The sequence below is a fragment of the Dermochelys coriacea genome, chromosome 4, assembly GCF_009764565.3.
Source record: "Dermochelys coriacea isolate rDerCor1 chromosome 4, rDerCor1.pri.v4, whole genome shotgun sequence".
NCBI lineage: Eukaryota > Metazoa > Chordata > Testudines > Dermochelyidae > Dermochelys > Dermochelys coriacea.
Window position 1 is genome coordinate 127558559 of NC_050071.1, and position 17381 is coordinate 127575939.

Here is a 17381-nt window from a genome sequence, read left to right on the forward strand (position 1 = left end):
CAGAGCTGTGTTGATTTCATAGAATCATAGAATATCAGGGTTGGAAGGGACCCCAGAAGGTCATCTAGTCCAACCCCCTGCTCAAAGCAGGACCAAGTCCCAGTTAAATCATCCCAGCCAGGGCTTTGTCAAGCCTGACCTTAAAAACCTCTAAGGAAGGAGATTCTACCACCTCCCTAGGTAACGCATTCCAGTGTTTCACCACCCTCTTAGTGAAAAAGTTTTTCCTAATATCCAATCTAAACCTCCCCCATTGCAACTTGAGACCATTACTCCTCGTTCTGTCATCTGCTACCATTGAGAACAGTCTAGAGCCATCCTCTTTGAAACCCCCTTTCAGGTAGTTGAAAGCAGCTATCAAATCCCCCCTCATTCTTCTCTTCTGCAGACTAAACAATCCCAGCTCCCTCAGCCTCTCCTCATAAGTCATGTGCTCTAGACCCCTAATCATTTTCGTTGCCCTTCGTTGTACTCTTTCCAATTTATCCACATCCTTCCTGTAGTGTGGGGCCCAAAACTGGACACAGTACTCCAGATGAGGCCTCACCAGTGTCGAATAGAGGGGAACGATCACGTCCCTCGATCTGCTCGCTATGCCCCTACTTATACATCCCAAAATGCCATTGGCCTTCTTGGCAACAAGGGCACACTGCTGACTCATATCCAGCTTCTCGTCCACTGTCACCCCTAGGTCCTTTTCCGCAGAACTGCTGCCGAGCCATTCGGTCCCTAGTCTGTAGCGGTGCATTGGATTCTTCCATCCTAAGTGCAGGACCCTGCACTTATCCTTATTGAACCTCATTAGATTTCTTTTGGCCCAATCCTCCAATTTGTCTAGGTCCTTCTGTATCCTATCCCTCCCCTCCAGCGTATCTACCACTCCTCCCAGTTTAGTATCATCCGCAAATTTGCTGAGAGTGCAATCCACACCATCCTCCAGATCATTTATGAAGATATTGAACAAAACGGGCCCCAGGACCGACCCCTGGGGCACTCCACTTGACACCGGCTGCCAACTAGACATGGAGCCATTGATCACTACCCGTTGAGCCCGACAATCTAGCCAGCTTTCTACCCACCTTATAGTGCATTCATCCAGCCCATACTTCCTTAACTTGCTGACAAGAATGCTGTGGGAGACCGTGTCAAAAGCTTTGCTAAAGTCAAGAAACAATACATCCACTGCTTTCCCTTCATCCACAGAACCAGTAATCTCATCATAAAAGGCGATTAGATTAGTCAGGCATGACCTTCCCTTGGTGAATCCATGCTGACTGTTCCTGATCACTTTCCTCTCCTCTAAGTGCTTCAGGATTGATTCTTTGAGGACCTGCTCCATGATTTTTCCAGGGACTGAGGTGAGGCTGACTGGCCTGTAGTTCCCAGGATCCTCCTTCTTCCCTTTTTTAAAGATGGGCACTACATTAGCCTTTTTCCAGTCATCCGGGACTTCCCCCGTTCGCCACGAGTTTTCAAAGATAATGGCCAAGGGCTCTGCAATCACAGCCGCCAATTCCTTCAGCACTCTCGGATGCAATTCGTCCGGCCCCATGGACTTGTGCACGTCCAGCTTTTCTAAATAGTCCCTAACCACCTCTATCTCTACAGAGGGCTGGCCATCTCTTCCCCATTTTGCGTTGCCCAGCACAGCAGTCTGGGAGCTGACCTTGTTAGTGAAAACAGAGGCAAAAAAAGCATTGAGTACATTAGCTTTTTCCACATCCTCTGTCACTAGCTTGCCTCCCTCAATCAGTAAGGGGCCCACACTTTCATTTCATTGGGGCTGGATGCAGGCATGGATCTCTTTGCCTTAAATGGTAGGCTTTGTGAAAGGGACTGGCTTTTCTGATTTGTGCAGTTTGGAAAACTACATGTAATTTATATATATCTAAACATATGTGCTTAAGCTAGTGACTTAAGCTTTTAGATATTTTAGTATATATTTTAAAGCATTTGTTTACTTTGACCTTGAGATTTATTTCAAATTATGCAGTATATTTTTAATTTTAAAGGAGTCCCATATTTAATTCTACTTTTTGAGATTTGTTGTTGCAGTTTAAGGAGTTCAGCCCATTTTATAACACTATCTAAAGGTCACTTGCTATCTGTGCTCTGAGCATACTGGTCCTAAACTTGCCACAGTACAATATAAATTTTTTGGGGGAAGTTTATTAAATTGCGTAATGTCTTCAGTTTTAATAAACTTGTAATATTTTTACACCAGAGATGTTGCTTCTTTTTATATGACTTGACTCCTATTTATTGCTGCTTAGATGAGTTACCAGCCACAGGTTTGATAAATGGCTGATCCAGGATTACAACTACAGGATGAAAGAGGGCAGATAAAGTACTAAGGTCTAAAATACTGGTTCTTCAAGTCCTTGTTCATGTCCATTCCATATTAGGTCTGCGTGCACTGTTTCCGGAGATTTCCCCCCAGTGGTATCCATAGGGCTGACTCTAGCACCCCCTGGAGGCCCACCTCATGCGCCGGTATAAGGGGCACCACCTACCCTGCACCCCTCCAGTTCCCTCTTACTCCCATGACGGTTGCTGGAACAGTCTTCTCTTTTGCTTCAGCAAGCCTTCTACCAGTGGTTTGGTTTGGTATGTTACATTGCTGTAAATAGTTAATTATAGTTAGTCCCCTTAAGGGATGTTGTTCCCAAGATGGGGCATGCCAGGTCTCCAGGTTTTAAGCCATGTGCTGCATGCACTAAACCCCCATCCCCGTGAGTGATCCCCACTCCAGCTATTTAAAGTTCCTGGGGGAGTCTCGTGTGAAAGATAAGTGCAGGATCTGTCAGAGTTTCAGACGCTGCACTCGAAAAGACAGGGGTATCAGGTTGAAAGCTCAGCTTGTGGAAGACATGCTTACACCGGCCTCTGAGCTAAGTCGATTGGACTCTGCATCGAGCACGTCCCAGTACCAGGACCCTCTCAGCACCGATGTACATCTCTGGTACTAGGAAAGTGGCACAAGAAGTGTACCGAAAGAGGGCACTCCTCCATGACCCAAGGAGACCTGGGGAGCGAGATGTGACCTGCTTTGGGCCACTCGCCATTCATTTAAGGGTGTATAGCTGCGGAGGCTACCCTGCCTGTGGTACCTAGTCCCACTAGGAACTTACCCCGTACACCTGGGACTAGAAGAGGCATGGCACATGTGAGGAACTTTCCATGCCGGAAGCCTTTTAGGCCGCCAGGGATCTAATGGCCCTATCAGTTCCTCCCACACTGAAGGACCACCAGCATGCCATTGGGGAGCCACTTAAGATGGTGGCACAGTGGTCCCCAGCCCGTCATGGATCTCATTTCCCAGCAGATCGCTGGCATCAAGATGCTGGTCTCCGGCAGGTTGTCACCAGTCGCCATTGTCTAGACACCGGTCGTCCCGTCATGAAGAAGAACAGTTACAAAAGGTAGGTAACCGGTTTTTCCTTACTCATGCAAAAGTCCCATTGATTTTGAGGGGGATTAATTGCCTGAGTAAGGTGAGCAGGATTTAGCCATTCTTTTCTAGCTCCGCTATTCAGTAGTTAAAAGCTAAATGTCTGTCACCAGACACTGATGACTTGACTGTCAAAAATTGTTCCAAGCTGAATGAGTCTCTTGGCAATGTTAGGTGGGGAGGAAGTAAAAACACGGTGTGTAATCTTTTTAATACTATTAGTGTAATAATGACTTGTGAAGTCTACAGTATATCCAATAAATAACAAAATAAATGCTTTTTTGTATGAAAGAGCTGTTATGATTTATTGTCAAATTACCTACTCTTCTGGTAGTTTGCAAACATTGAGGCAGGGGGAGGGCAGTTAGAGCCCCAATTCAGAATGGCACTTAAGTACATCCTTAATTCTAAGCATATTAGTAGCCTCATTCAAATCAGTGGGACTTCTTGTATTTCTCTTAACTTTTGTTATTTGTATTGAAGTAGCACATAGGATCTCCTGTAATGCACCAGGCCCCCATTTTGGTAGGCATAATTGAATACAAGAAAGAGGTGGACCCTGCCCTAAAGGTCTTACAATGTAAAAGTACCTTGCTGAATTGGGGCCTAAGTGTCAAAGTATTGCAACAGATAAAGGAGTCTCCAGACAGCAAATAGTTTTAAAATACCTAAATACATAAGATGAGGTGGGTTAAGGATTAACATTTATCTTTAAAGAAACGGTTCTTGAGCCAAATTCTTGGTTACACCTTTGGCTTTTATCATAATGTTTCATTTAATTATAGTTTAGTTTGTGGAGGAGGACTTAATTATAACAAATGATAGATGTTTTTAATACTCTCAAAATACATTGAACTCTGGATCCATCACTGTCTTTACTGATAGATATGCATTCATCTATAGGAAATACAACTTAAATGAGAGAGTACTTTGTATTTAAAACAAATCTAGTTTATAGATGTAAGAGAAATGTAAAGTGTTTTCTGGACACACCTTGATGTAAGGAAAAACACAAAGGGATGTAATTGGCCTAATTTTTGTGTGTGCATTCTATTAGCTCACGTGTGTGTGTGTGTGTGTGTGTGTGTGTGTGTATAGTTGGAAGGTAATGCTGGTTCTGAAGTCTTCTGTTAGGTTTTTATTGCAGGGGATTTTGTATATTGTGTGTTTAATATACAATAGTGAAACATAAACTAGTTTCAGTAGTCAAAAGTAACTCGTTTTGTGAAGATCCCTCTGCAATTTTACTTCAGGAAGTAAGTTCCTTCTTTCATATAGTCATGATGAGACTGGGCCCAGCTTAACATTGACTAATGATTATGGAGTTCACATAGACAAAGTGCTGAAAACCCTCAAGAAACTAGGATGCATTGACTGGAAAGGATTTAATAGTCCCTAAGTGATTTCAGATGGGGTTTCAAGTCTAATCCTACCATGTAAAGCAAGTTACTGAGAAGTCAAAGTGAAACAAGGACCTTATACATCTCTTATTACTTAGTCAGATATATTTGGATGAGGGAGGGGAAGAGGTGGTGTTTTTTTTTTTTCTTACCTCCCCAGGATATATCACCTGATTAAATGTGGAAACTTTAACATTTCAAAGTCTGAGTTAAACTGGAGGGAAAAGCAGCACAGACGTTCTCTGCCACAACTGGCTGCAATTACTCTGTTCTTATTTCGATATTGAAGTACCAGCAAAACATTTTAAAAGATTGTTCTCAAGACTCGACTTAGCTCCTCACAGAAGGTCTTCTCAAGTAAGAGATTTTGAGAGATGGGCCTGACTAAGCAACAATCTGAAAATCTGAGTAGTAAAAATTAGGACATCTCTTTGAATGCTGCCACATGGACTTAAGACAAAAGAGAAAAACCACACATAGCAGAAATCTTTTGTGCCAGCAGGAAGAGAGAAATTAATACTTGAAAACCACAGTAGATTTGGTGCATGTAAACTTTTACATGCTAATTAGCCACAGAAGAATTTTGACCTGTGAAGGATATTTAAACTTCAGAGAAACCTTTATATCCATGAATACACAAAAATGAATGCAAAGTACACAAGGATTAGAAACCTACTACAATCATTCTCCTACTCCACTCAGAGTTTAGAAAAATATTTAAAAACTGAGATCACTCTCATGTGTGATATATAGTGTATAGGAAGTGAAAACCAAGATTTCCTAACCATAGAAATCATTAAGTTCTGTTCCTTATCCTTTGTATCTCAATAGGAACTAGAGCCCCAGCCAAAATCACTGAAATGTTGTATGAGGTACTGTGCAGACAGAAAGAATATCTTCTCTGGAGAGTCTGTAATTCAAGTAGACAAGATGAAGTATTATCCCCGTTTTACAAATGGGGAGCTGAGGTGCAGAGAAATTAAGTCAATTTCTTGAATTGTGAGCACCATACCTGGGCACAGTATTCCAGCAGCAGTTGCACCAGTGCCAAATACTGTATTCTCCATTATTTACCACTCCTCCAATTTGTGTCATCTGCAAACTTTTTATCAGTGGTGATTTTATGTTTTCTCCCAGATATTGATGATGATAAATTGCATAGGACCAAGAACCGATCCTTGTGGGACCGCACTGGAAATGCAACTGCTTGACGATGATTCCCCGTTTACAGTTACATTTTGAGGCCTATCGGTTAGCTGGTTTTTAATCCATTTAATGTGTGCCATGTTAATTTAAAAATTGATCTAGTTTTTTAATCAAAACGTCACATGGTACCAAGTCAAATGCCTTAAATAATTCTAAGTATATTGTGTCAATACTATTACCTTTTTCGATAAGATTTAGTTTGGTTGATAAAGGTACCAAGTAATTATATTCGCTGCCTACATAGATATAGGCAGATAATTAACTGGATAGTGAGGCAGTATGAAGGAGTAGGTTTACACTTGCTATTGAAACACACAACCTTTCCATTCTTGTACCCCCCAACGACATTTGAAAATAGTAAAGAAAGGGGATTGTGTTCAGCTGCAAAAATACTTCTGAATCTGAATGTACATGTCAAGGCCAGTTCAGATTGGCCCTTGAAATACTTGATTCCTAACCTCGCTCCAACTTGATGTGATTCTGTCTGTCTAAAGTAATGGAAGGGAGTCAGCATTCATAGCTGAGAGTAGAACTCCAAGAGCTCCTGGCTCCCACCTGTATGTTTAGATCACTGCACTACACCCAAAACAAAGGTAAGGCACAATGAGATATTGGGAGGGAATCTGTTCTTTGTCCTTCTAGACAGTAAATACAGATTTACTCTTTCTGGAGACAGGGAGAGTTTTTCTAAGATCCCTATTTTACTTTTGTTGGGTTTTTTGCTCTCCTTATTTTCATACGTCTTCCCACTATCCTCAAAGGCTGAATGGGGCCGGATGCTCTTGCCTGCAGAATATGTTTCAATGCTTCTCTGTGCATTAGCCAAAGGGGGAGAGGCATACTGCTGCCTGGTAACTGGTTTCAGCCTCTGGACCTGAACTCTGAGTACATCTACACTAGAAACACTGCAATGGTTCATCCACAGTGCTGCAGGTGTGCCACTGTAGTATAGACACATACTACAGCTATGGAAGGGGTTCTTCCTTCGCTGTAGTAAATCCACCTCTCTGAGAGGCGATAGAAGAATTTTTTTTGTCAACAACGCTGTCTACACTGGGGCTTAGGTTGGCTTCACTATGCATTTCAGGGGCATATACTGGCCTGGAGAGCCTGAAATTCAGGACCTTTGCTTGGTCAGGCTTGTATTGTCAGTAAATAGCCAGGGAGCAAGATAATTCCCTTTATTTTCTTACTGATCAGAAGTTTTTGGTAGTGGGTCTGTGTGCTCCCTGCCCTTTTTGTCCTGACTTAGTTACCAGCTCCAATCCCACCAGCAAAGATTGTGTTACTGTAAATGCCTTTGGAGTGGTTTCCTCAGAACCCCCTCAAAACTACATTCCATCTCATGCCAGGAACTCAGCATGCTGACTTCACAGTGCTTTCAAGGTTGACTCCATTGGGGTTGTATGATGCACAGCTCTATTGAAGTCGGACCTCAGCCTAGGAAGCTAAGGATGAGCGCTCAACCTAAACTCTGGCCCCAGTAGATGGAACAAAACCACAGAACACATTTTGTTTCAAAGATTGCCTGGGCACAGCAGCTGTTGGACACATGCTCGAGAAGCCTAAAGAAATCAGAGAGCTTTGCATTTTTGATGTAAGGAAACAAGGAATGGGTTCTGTGTTATAATTGATGTAAATGGTGGGGCCCAATATCAAATATCCGTGTAATTCACTGTCTGCCACTGGACAAATACCTAGTGACATTTGTTACACAAATCAAGAATTTGAATGGCATTATACTTACTATTTGAGTAAAACTTTCATAAGTGTTAAACGACTTAGGCTTCTAAGGCCTAAGTTCCATAGCTTTCTACATGCTTAAATTCCATTGACTTTCAATGAGATGTTGACTCCTAAGTCACTTAGGTGCTTTTGAAAATGTTACCCCAAATTTTGTAACTCCACCAGGAGTGTTTTTGAAGGCCACGATTTTTAAAAAGTCTCTAGTGACGTGGTGCTTAATTTTGGGTGCTTAACTTTAAAGGCGCCTGATTTTTTTTTTTCCAGCAAGTGCATAGGACCTAATCTGTAAATCACACCCTTTAAGACGTCTCAATTTAGATACCCAAAAGTGGAGGCATCCAAGCTCACTTGTCAATTTTAAAAACCATGACCTAAATCTCTTAAGGGTGGCTAGAGCTTTGGCTGAATGCTCTGTAGTAGGAACTTCTTATTTTGGCATGAAATCTAAATAAATAATCGGAGCACTTCTCCTACATTAATCCTCACACCTCCCTGTGACCTAGGTTAGTATAGTCTCCATTGTATAGATGGGAAACTGATGCCCAGAGGTTGAATGGTCCATGATCAGAAGGAATCCATGGCAGAGACAGGAGAGCTGGGTTTTGTCCTTGAGTCCTAGGTCAGTGGCTTTACCACATGACCATCTTTCCTCCCCTAATTTGACTTTATATTGCATAGTACTTTAATCAAAGTACTATGCTTCTTGTTTGTTTTGTGTCTACAAAGAGAACTATATTGAGGAAGGTAAATTAATGTCTCATGTTTTATCAGAAGCTTGATCCTGTTCCCATTGCAGTCAATAGTGAAAGTCCCTTTGACTTCAGTAGAGTAGGATCAAGCCCTTAAAGGCTTTTTAAAGCAATCAGTTAACAGAGCTTTCCCCGCAGGCAGGTGAGAGTCATTTTCCACCTTTTACAGAAGAATAAGACAAGGTGAAGTGACACATCCTGGCTTACACAGTGAGTCTGAGCAGAACCAGGAATGGAATCTCACTCCCCTGCCCTAAATGCTAGGCCATGTCATGAAAATGAAGCACTGCCAATGCTATATAAATACATGTATGCAAGGGTGCACGTTGTGCTATCAGTTCTTAAGCAGAACTCATTTTTCTCACTGGGGAATCTGCTTAAAAACCCATGACTTGGTGTGACACAAGAATGCTCAGAAAAATTGTTCTATGTCTTTCTGTCTAGATTTAATATAGATTCTGTGTCCTGTCCTCAACCTAGAGTACCACCCACTAGTGAGTCTGTAAAGCCAGATAAAATGTTTATTTTCACTAGATGGCGCTTCATGACCACTTAGTAGTAGTTGCCTATTTGTGCTCTAGTGCCTGGAGCATAATACAAATAAAGTGTAAGTGGGCATAACGTCACATTACTCCACTGAAAATAGACTCTCAGAATAATCACTGCAAAGAATAAAGACACCAAGAAGTTAAATGTGTTCAAAGCACAAAAGCCCTAGGTTGCTACTACACTTTGATGTTTATTACCCTCCTGCTATTTCTTCCTTCACATATCACCAGAAATCTGATCCTTCAGACCTGTCTAGCTGCCCAACTACTTGTCCAGGCCCTTCCCAGTGCTTGGCTTCATTATTGCTCTCTAAACATCCTCTTTACTTGTATTTGCCATCCTTCAGTCTACCTAAAACATAGCTGCTGAAATCATCTTCCCCACCTGCCCCATTGGAGTATGTTCCCCTCCCTTGTTTGATGCCACTCCTATCTCTCCCTCACCACATGTATCCAGTTCAAACATGTAGCTTTGTGTTCAGTGTCCCATGCCTCCCTGGCTCCTCTCATGTTTCTCATCTCCCTTTCTGTTCCATCAAGGATGCTACTGGCTCAATGCCCCATTGGTTTCCTTCTCCCATTTTGGTGCCTCTTTTTCCATATTTCCCCCATGTGTTGAATTCCCTCCCATTCCCTGCTCACCAGCCTGATTCTTCCTAAGATGTATTTACTTCCAGAGTGCCTGTGAGAAGTGTTAACTTACTGTTTAATGTGGCCATCAAGAGCTACACTATCCCATCTGATCTTAGTAGAGTAACCCAGCTTCACTTTAAGCTCCTCCCTTTTGTTTGTTGCATCTTATATACTCTTCAGAACAGGGTTCATGGCCAAGATTTCAAAAGTGACTAGTGATTTTTGGATGCCTCAATTTTAATCACCCAATTTGACCCACTTAAAAGGGTTCTGATTTTCAGTGGGTGGGTGCTCAGCTCTTTCTGAAAAATCAGGCTCCTTCAAGGTTGCTTAAATTAGATACCTACAAATTATTAAACACTTGTGAAAATCTTAGGCCATGTCTTTCCAGTCTCTGCAGTGCCTACCACATGTTGATTGCAGTGTAAATAATACTTGAGCTGACTGTGCTCAGCCCTGCATAAATTGGAAATAGTGATGCTGAAAAGGCCAAAATGGTCAATAGATATTTCTGTTCTGTATGTGGAATGAAACAGGGTGATGTATCCTTCTCCCATGTGGATGGAATAGAAAGTTTGCCATCTGTAACAAAGGAGAATGTGAGGCAGCATCTGCTTAAATTAAACTTTTACAAATCAACAGGTCTGGAGAATTTACACATAAGAGTCATAAAGGAGCTAACAGAGGAGCTCTCTAAACTACTGTTAATTTTAGCAAATCTGGAAAAATGGGGGAAATTCTAAAGGACTGGCAGAATGCCAATGTAGTTCTCATATTTAAAAAGGAACCTGTTAGCCTGATATTGATTGTGGGCAAAATAATGAAACAGTTTGGGATTTTATTAATAAAGAAAGACTAAAAATATAGTTAATGCTGCTCAGCATAGTTTCACGGTCGGTAGGTCTCATCAAACAAACCTGTGTTGTTGTTGGTTTTTTTAGCACGATTCTTTCTCTGGTTGCTGAAGCCAACTATGTACATTAGTATATTTAGATTTCTCCAAGGCACTTGACTTAGTACCACAGGACATTTTGATTTAAAAACTTGCATTACATAGAATTAACAAGGCCCACATTAGATGTGCTAAAAACTGGCTCACTAACAGATCTCAACATGTAGTTATTAATGGGGGATATAAATGAGTGGGGTTGTTTCTGATGGGGTCCCCAACAGATTGGGTCTTGGTCCAGTGTTTAACATTTTAATTTTTTTTTGAAAATTTTGAAAATTTTGAAGGTTTTGAAAATAGCCAGAGCCTCGCGAACCAGCTGAGCGGCAGCGAACCAGCGGAGCAGCGGGGACAGCAGAGCAGCTCACAGCAGGAGTTTGCCTGGGACTGGTAAGTATCCGAGTGTGTGTGTTTGCTTGCTGAGGAAGTATCCGAGCGTGTGTTTGCTGGGAGGGCAGGGAGAGAGCCTGAGTGAGTGTCTGATTGGCTGCTAGCCTGCAGGGGGCGGGCATTAGGGTGTCTGTGTTTGCGTCAGGGAAGCCTGGCTGTTTGAAAATAGCCAGAGCCTCGCGAACCAGCTGAGCGGCAGCGGAGCAGCGGGGACAGCAGAGCAGCTCATAGCAGGAGTTTGCCTGGGAGTTCGCCTGGAGTGAGCCCAGTGAGGCTTACATCTTGCCAACGTCTCTGAGGAAGCTCATAGTAGGTAGGTGATATGGAAGGGGGGGGTTCAGCTATTGTGACCTGCACTGGATGTGCCATGTTTGTCTTTCTTCCACAGGACAGAAGCGACTTTGTCTGTACAAAGTGCAAGCTGGTCTCCATATTGGAAGAGAAGATTGAAGGTCTGGAGCAACAGGTAACGACCCTGCGTTGTATACGAGAGACTGAGGATTTTCTGGACCAAACTCAGGATAGCCTTCTAGGGGCACAAAGCTCTAAAGATATAGAGCAGGTTGCACAGAGGAGCCAAGAGGCCAGTGAAGAAGCTTGGCAACATGTGACCTCCAGAAGAGGTAAGCGGAATGTCCGGGTTCCAGTAACACAGACACAGGTAACTAACCACTTTCATGTTCTCTCCACAGGTACCAATGCGGAGAGTGGACCAGATGATATGTCTGGGGGGAGAAAGCAGAAGGAGACTCCGCTGGTTGGGAGGCATGAGATGCGATGTCCTGAGGTTGGGGGTTCCACGACCACCACTCCCAAGAGGAGAAGGCGGGTGGTGGTGGTCGGGGACTCTCTCCTCCGGGGGACTGAGTCATCTATCTGCCGCCCTGACCGGGAAAACCGAGAAGTCTGCTGCTTGCCAGGGGCTAAGATTCGTGATGTGACGGAGAGACTGCCGAGACTCATCAAGCCCTCGGATCGCTACCCCTTCCTGCTTCTCCACGTGGGCACCAATGATACTGCCAAGAATGACCTTGAGCGGATCACTGCGGACTACGTGGCTCTGGGAAGAAGGATAAAGGAGTTGGAGGCGCAAGTGGTGTTCTCGTCCATCCTCCCCGTGGAAGGAAAAGGCCTGGGTAGGGACCGTCGAATCGTGGAGGTCAACGAATGGCTACGCAGGTGGTGTCGGAGAGAAGGCTTTGGATTCTTTGACCATGGGATGGTGTTCCATGAAGGAGGAGTGCTGGGCAGAGACGGGCTCCATCTTAGGAAGAGAGGGAAGAACATCTTTGCCAGCAGGCTGGCTAACCTAGTGAGGAGGGCTTTAAACTAGGTTCACCGGGGGAAGGAGACCAAAGCCCTGAGGTAAGTGGGAAAGCGGGATACCGGGAGGAAGCACAGGCAGGAATGTCTGAGAGGGGAGGGCTCCTGCCTCATACTGGGAATGAGGGGCGATCAACAGGTTATCTCAAGTGCTTATATACAAATGCACAAAGCCTTGGAAACAAGCAGGGAGAACTGGAGGTCCTGGTGATGTCAAGGAATTATGACGTGATTGGAATAACAGAGACTTGGTGGGATAACTCACATGACTGGAGTACAGTCATGGATGGTTATAAACTGTTCAGGAAGGACAGGCAGGGCAGAAAAGGTGGGGGAGTAGCACTGTATGTAAGGGAGCAGTATGACTGCTCAGAGCTCCGGTACGAAACTGTGGAAAAACCTGAGTGTCTCTGGATTAAGTTTAGAAGTGTGTGCAACAAGAGTGATGTCATGGTGGGAGTCTGCTATAGACCACCGGACCAGGGGGATGAGGTGGATGAGGCTTTCTTCCGGCAACTCACGGAAGCTACTAGATCGCATGCCCTGATTCTCATGGGTGACTTTAATTTTCCTGATATCTGCTGGGAGAGCAATACAGCGGTGCATAGACAATCCAGGAAGTTTTTGGAAAGCGTAGGGGACAATTTCCTGGTGCAAGTGCTAGGGGAGCCAACTAGGGGGAGCGCTTTTCTCGACCTGCTGCTCACAAACCGGGTAGAATTAGTGGGGGAAGCAAAAGTGGATGGGAATCTGGGAGGCAGTGACCATGAGTTGGTTGAGTTCAGGATCCTGACGCAGGGAAGAAAGGTAAGCAGCAGGATACGGACCCTGGACTTCAGGAAAGCAGACTTTGACTCCCTCAGGGAACAGATGGCCAGGATCCCCTGGGGGACTAACATGAAAGGGAAGGGAGTCCAGGAGAGCTGGCTGTATTTCAAGGAATCCCTGTTGAGGTTACAGGGACAAACCATCCCGATGAGTCGAAAGAATAGTAAATATGGCAGGCGACCAGCTTGGCTTAATGGTGAAATCCTAGCGGATCTTAAACATAAAAAAGAAGCTTACAAGAAGTGGAAGGTTGGACATATGACCAGGGAAGAGTATAAAAATATTGCTCGGGCATGTAGGAAAGATATCAGGAGGGCCAAATCGCACCTGGAGCTGCAGCTAGCAAGAGATGTCAAGAGTAACAAGAAGGGTTTCTTCAGGTATGTTGGCAACAAGAAGAAAGCCAAGGAAAGTGTGGGCCCCTTACTGAATGAGGGAGGCAAGCTAGTGACAGAGGATGTGGAAAAAGCTAATGTACTCAATGCTTTTTTTTGCCTCTGTTTTCACTAACAAGGTCAGCTCCCAGACTGCTGTGCTGGGCAACACAAAATGGGGAAGAGATGGCCAGCCCTCTGTAGAGATAGAGGTGGTTAGGGACTATTTAGAAAAGCTGGACGTGCACAAGTCCATGGGGCCGGACGAATTGCATCCGAGAGTGCTGAAGGAATTGGCGGCTGTGATTGCAGAGCCCTTGGCCATTATCTTTGAAAACTCGTGGCGAACGGGGGAAGTCCCGGATGACTGGAAAAAGGCTAATGTAGTGCCCATCTTTAAAAAAGGGAAGAAGGAGGATCCTGGGAACTACAGGCCAGTCAGCCTCACCTCAGTCCCTGGAAAAATCATGGAGCAGGTCCTCAAAGAATCAATCCTGAAGCACTTAGAGGAGAGGAAAGTGATCAGGAACAGTCAGCATGGATTCACCAAGGGAAGGTCATGCCTGACTAATCTAATCGCCTTTTATGATGAGATTACTGGTTCTGTGGATGAAGGGAAAGCAGTGGATGTATTGTTTCTTGACTTTAGCAAAGCTTTTGACACGGTCTCCCACAGCATTCTTGTCAGCAAGTTAAGGAAGTATGGGCTGGATGAATGCACTATAAGGTGGGTAGAAAGCTGGCTAGATTGTCGGGCTCAACGGGTAGTGATCAATGGCTCCATGTCTAGTTGGCAGCCGGTGTCAAGTGGAGTGCCCCAGGGGTCGGTCCTGGGGCCCGTTTTGTTCAATATCTTCATAAATGATCTGGAGGATGGTGTGGATTGCACTCTCAGCAAATTTGCGGATGATACTAAACTGGGAGGAGTGGTAGATACGCTGGAGGGGAGGGATAGGATACAGAAGGACCTAGACAAATTGGAGGATTGGGCCAAAAGAAATCTAATGAGGTTCAATAAGGATAAGTGCAGGGTCCTGCACTTAGGATGGAAGAATCCAATGCACCGCTACAGACTAGGGACCGAATGGCTCGGCAGCAGTTCTGCGGAAAAGGACCTAGGGGTGACAGTGGACGAGAAGCTGGATATGAGTTAGCAGTGTGCCCTTGTTGCCAAGAAGGCCAATGGCATTTTGGGATGTATAAGTAGGGGCATAGCGAGCAGATCGAGGGACGTGATCGTTCCCCTCTATTCGACACTGGTGAGGCCTCATCTGGAGTACTGTGTCCAGTTTTGGGCCCCACACTACAGGAAGGATGTGGATAAATTGGAAAGAGTACAACGAAGGGCAACGAAAATGATTAGGGGTCTAGAGCACATGACTTATGAGGAGAGGCTGAGGGAGCTGGGATTGTTTAGTCTGCAGAAGAGAAGAATGAGGGGGGATTTGATAGCTGCTTTCAACTACCTGAAAGGGGGTTTCAAAGAGGATGGCTCTAGACTGTTCTCAATGGTAGCAGATGACAGAACGAGGAGTAATGGTCTCAAGTTGCAATGGGGGAGGTTTAGATTGGATATTAGGAAAAACTTTTTCACTAAGAGGGTGGTGAAACACTGGAATGCGTTACCTAGGGAGGTGGTAGAATCTCCTTCCTTAGAGGTTTTTAAGGTCAGGCTTGACAAAGCCCTGGCTGGGATGATTTAACTGGGACTTGGTCCTGCTTTGAGCAGGGGGTTGGACTAGATGACCTTCTGGGGTCCCTTCCAACCCTGATATTCTATGATTCTATGATTTTTATCAACGATGATATAAAATCTTTGCTGGGAAAGGTTGCAGATGAGACTGATTGGCAAGGCAGTAAATAATGAGGAGAGTAGTTTCCTGCTAGAGTGAAATGAATCACCTGGTTAAATAGTCACAGTCCAACAAAATGCATTTTAATACAGCCTCCACAAGGTAATACACCCGGGAACCAAGAATGCAGGCTATATCGGCAGGATGAGAGACTGCCTTGGAAAAGCAGTGACTCATAGAAGGACTTGGGTCTTTACTGATAACTCTCTGAGCTCTCAGTGCACTGCTGTGGCAAAAAAGGTTGATGTGATCCTTGGTTGTACAGAAAGGGGAATATCAAGTAGAAGTACAAAGTAAGACCATTGTTAGAATGCTGTGTCCCATTCTGGTGTCCACACTTCCGAAAGGGTATAGCAATACTGGAGAGAGCATGCAGAGGAGTCAGAAAAATCATCCAGGGGCTAGAAAATAAGCTTAGTGATGTGAAGCTTAAGGAGCTAAACGTTTTCACCGTCTCAAAGAGAAAAGTGAGAGGTGACTTGATCACTGGGTATTGGTACTTACACATGGGGTGCTAGAACGGGGTGGGACCAAGGGCCCATGGTCCTCCCATGTTTGAAAGTGGCCTGGCCCATCCACTTTTTGCCATGGGTCTGGTCCCCTGCCTCTCCTCTTCCCCCCGAGGGCCCAGCCCCACAGCCAGGCCTGAAGCTAGAGCCTGGCCCAGATAAGAGTAGTCCAGGGAGCCAGGGACCCATCACCTGCCCTGGGCTAGGGGTCCTGGGGGTGGGGACACAGGCTGGGGGCTGCTCTCGGGCTGCCCCACCCAAGGCAGGTGGAAGGGCCTAGGCCGCCTTGCTATGGCTTCTGGCTTGGCCGGGGGCAGGGCCTCAGGGGAGGGGGGTTATGGAGGGAGTAGGGCCTCATGGGGCCCCCCACTTTTAGGAATAATCCATTGCCGCCTCTTTCACATTGAAAACCTATCTTATGCTGGGGGCTGTAATAGGTCTGATTGGCCCTTTAAAGGGAGTTGGCCTTAGCTTTGCCTGTGAGGTAGCAGCTATCCCACAGCTGATCCTGATCTGGTGGCTCAATTGCCACTAGTGACTTTGGCTGTGAAAGGTTCATGGAGGCCTACCCAGAGAGAGGAACTAGCTCAGAGAGATTTCAGAGTCGCAGCCGTGTTAGTCTGTATTCGCTAAAAAGAAAAGGAGGACTTGTGGCATCTTAGAGACTAACAAATTTATTTGAGCATAAGCTTTCGTGAGCTACAGCTCACTTCATCGGATGCATTGCATAGAGGAAATCCCACCACAACTCCCTGCTGCCAGCCTGCTCCCCATTGTAGGAGAAGGATGCTACTCCAGAACAGAAGTTCAGATCTGCCCAGGTGGGGATGGGAATGATTCCGGCCCAATCAGCTGACATAGGGTGGGGCTGGAGAGGGGATGCACATGTACTCGGGCCTTACTGCTGTAGTAGCTGCTGCTGCTGGAGGTAGCAGGCTCAACGACAGTCTTAACACAGGGCTAAGGGACTGGCCTGGGGACTCAGGTCAGGGGCATAGCTCTAGCCAGGCTGAAGGAGCAATCCAGATTCTGCATAGGAGTGCTGACCTTCCTGGTGATGGCAGATGGCAGGTGATGCAGAAGAGACAGGGGCTTGCCTGTCTCTGCTCACACTGCCCCAGGACTTGTGTCTTGTGCACAGGACACAGAAGGTACTCTTGGTTGGGTTGGAGGGTGTAACCTGTGTATCTAGGTGTTGGTTGCGCTATTGCGGGAGGGAGAGGAAGTTGTGTGACATCCAAACGATACCCTCAGTTATTCCAAGGTATGTCTTCCCCCAGATATGTACTGGTTTATAGCCACATGCAGTTTCTATTTCGGGGGTAAATTTCTACCTCCTCAACAGCTGTATGAGGGAAATGAAGGGTTTGGGCCTAGAGGGAGATAAATGTGATTCTCTCAGGCAGGTGGTTTGGGATCCAC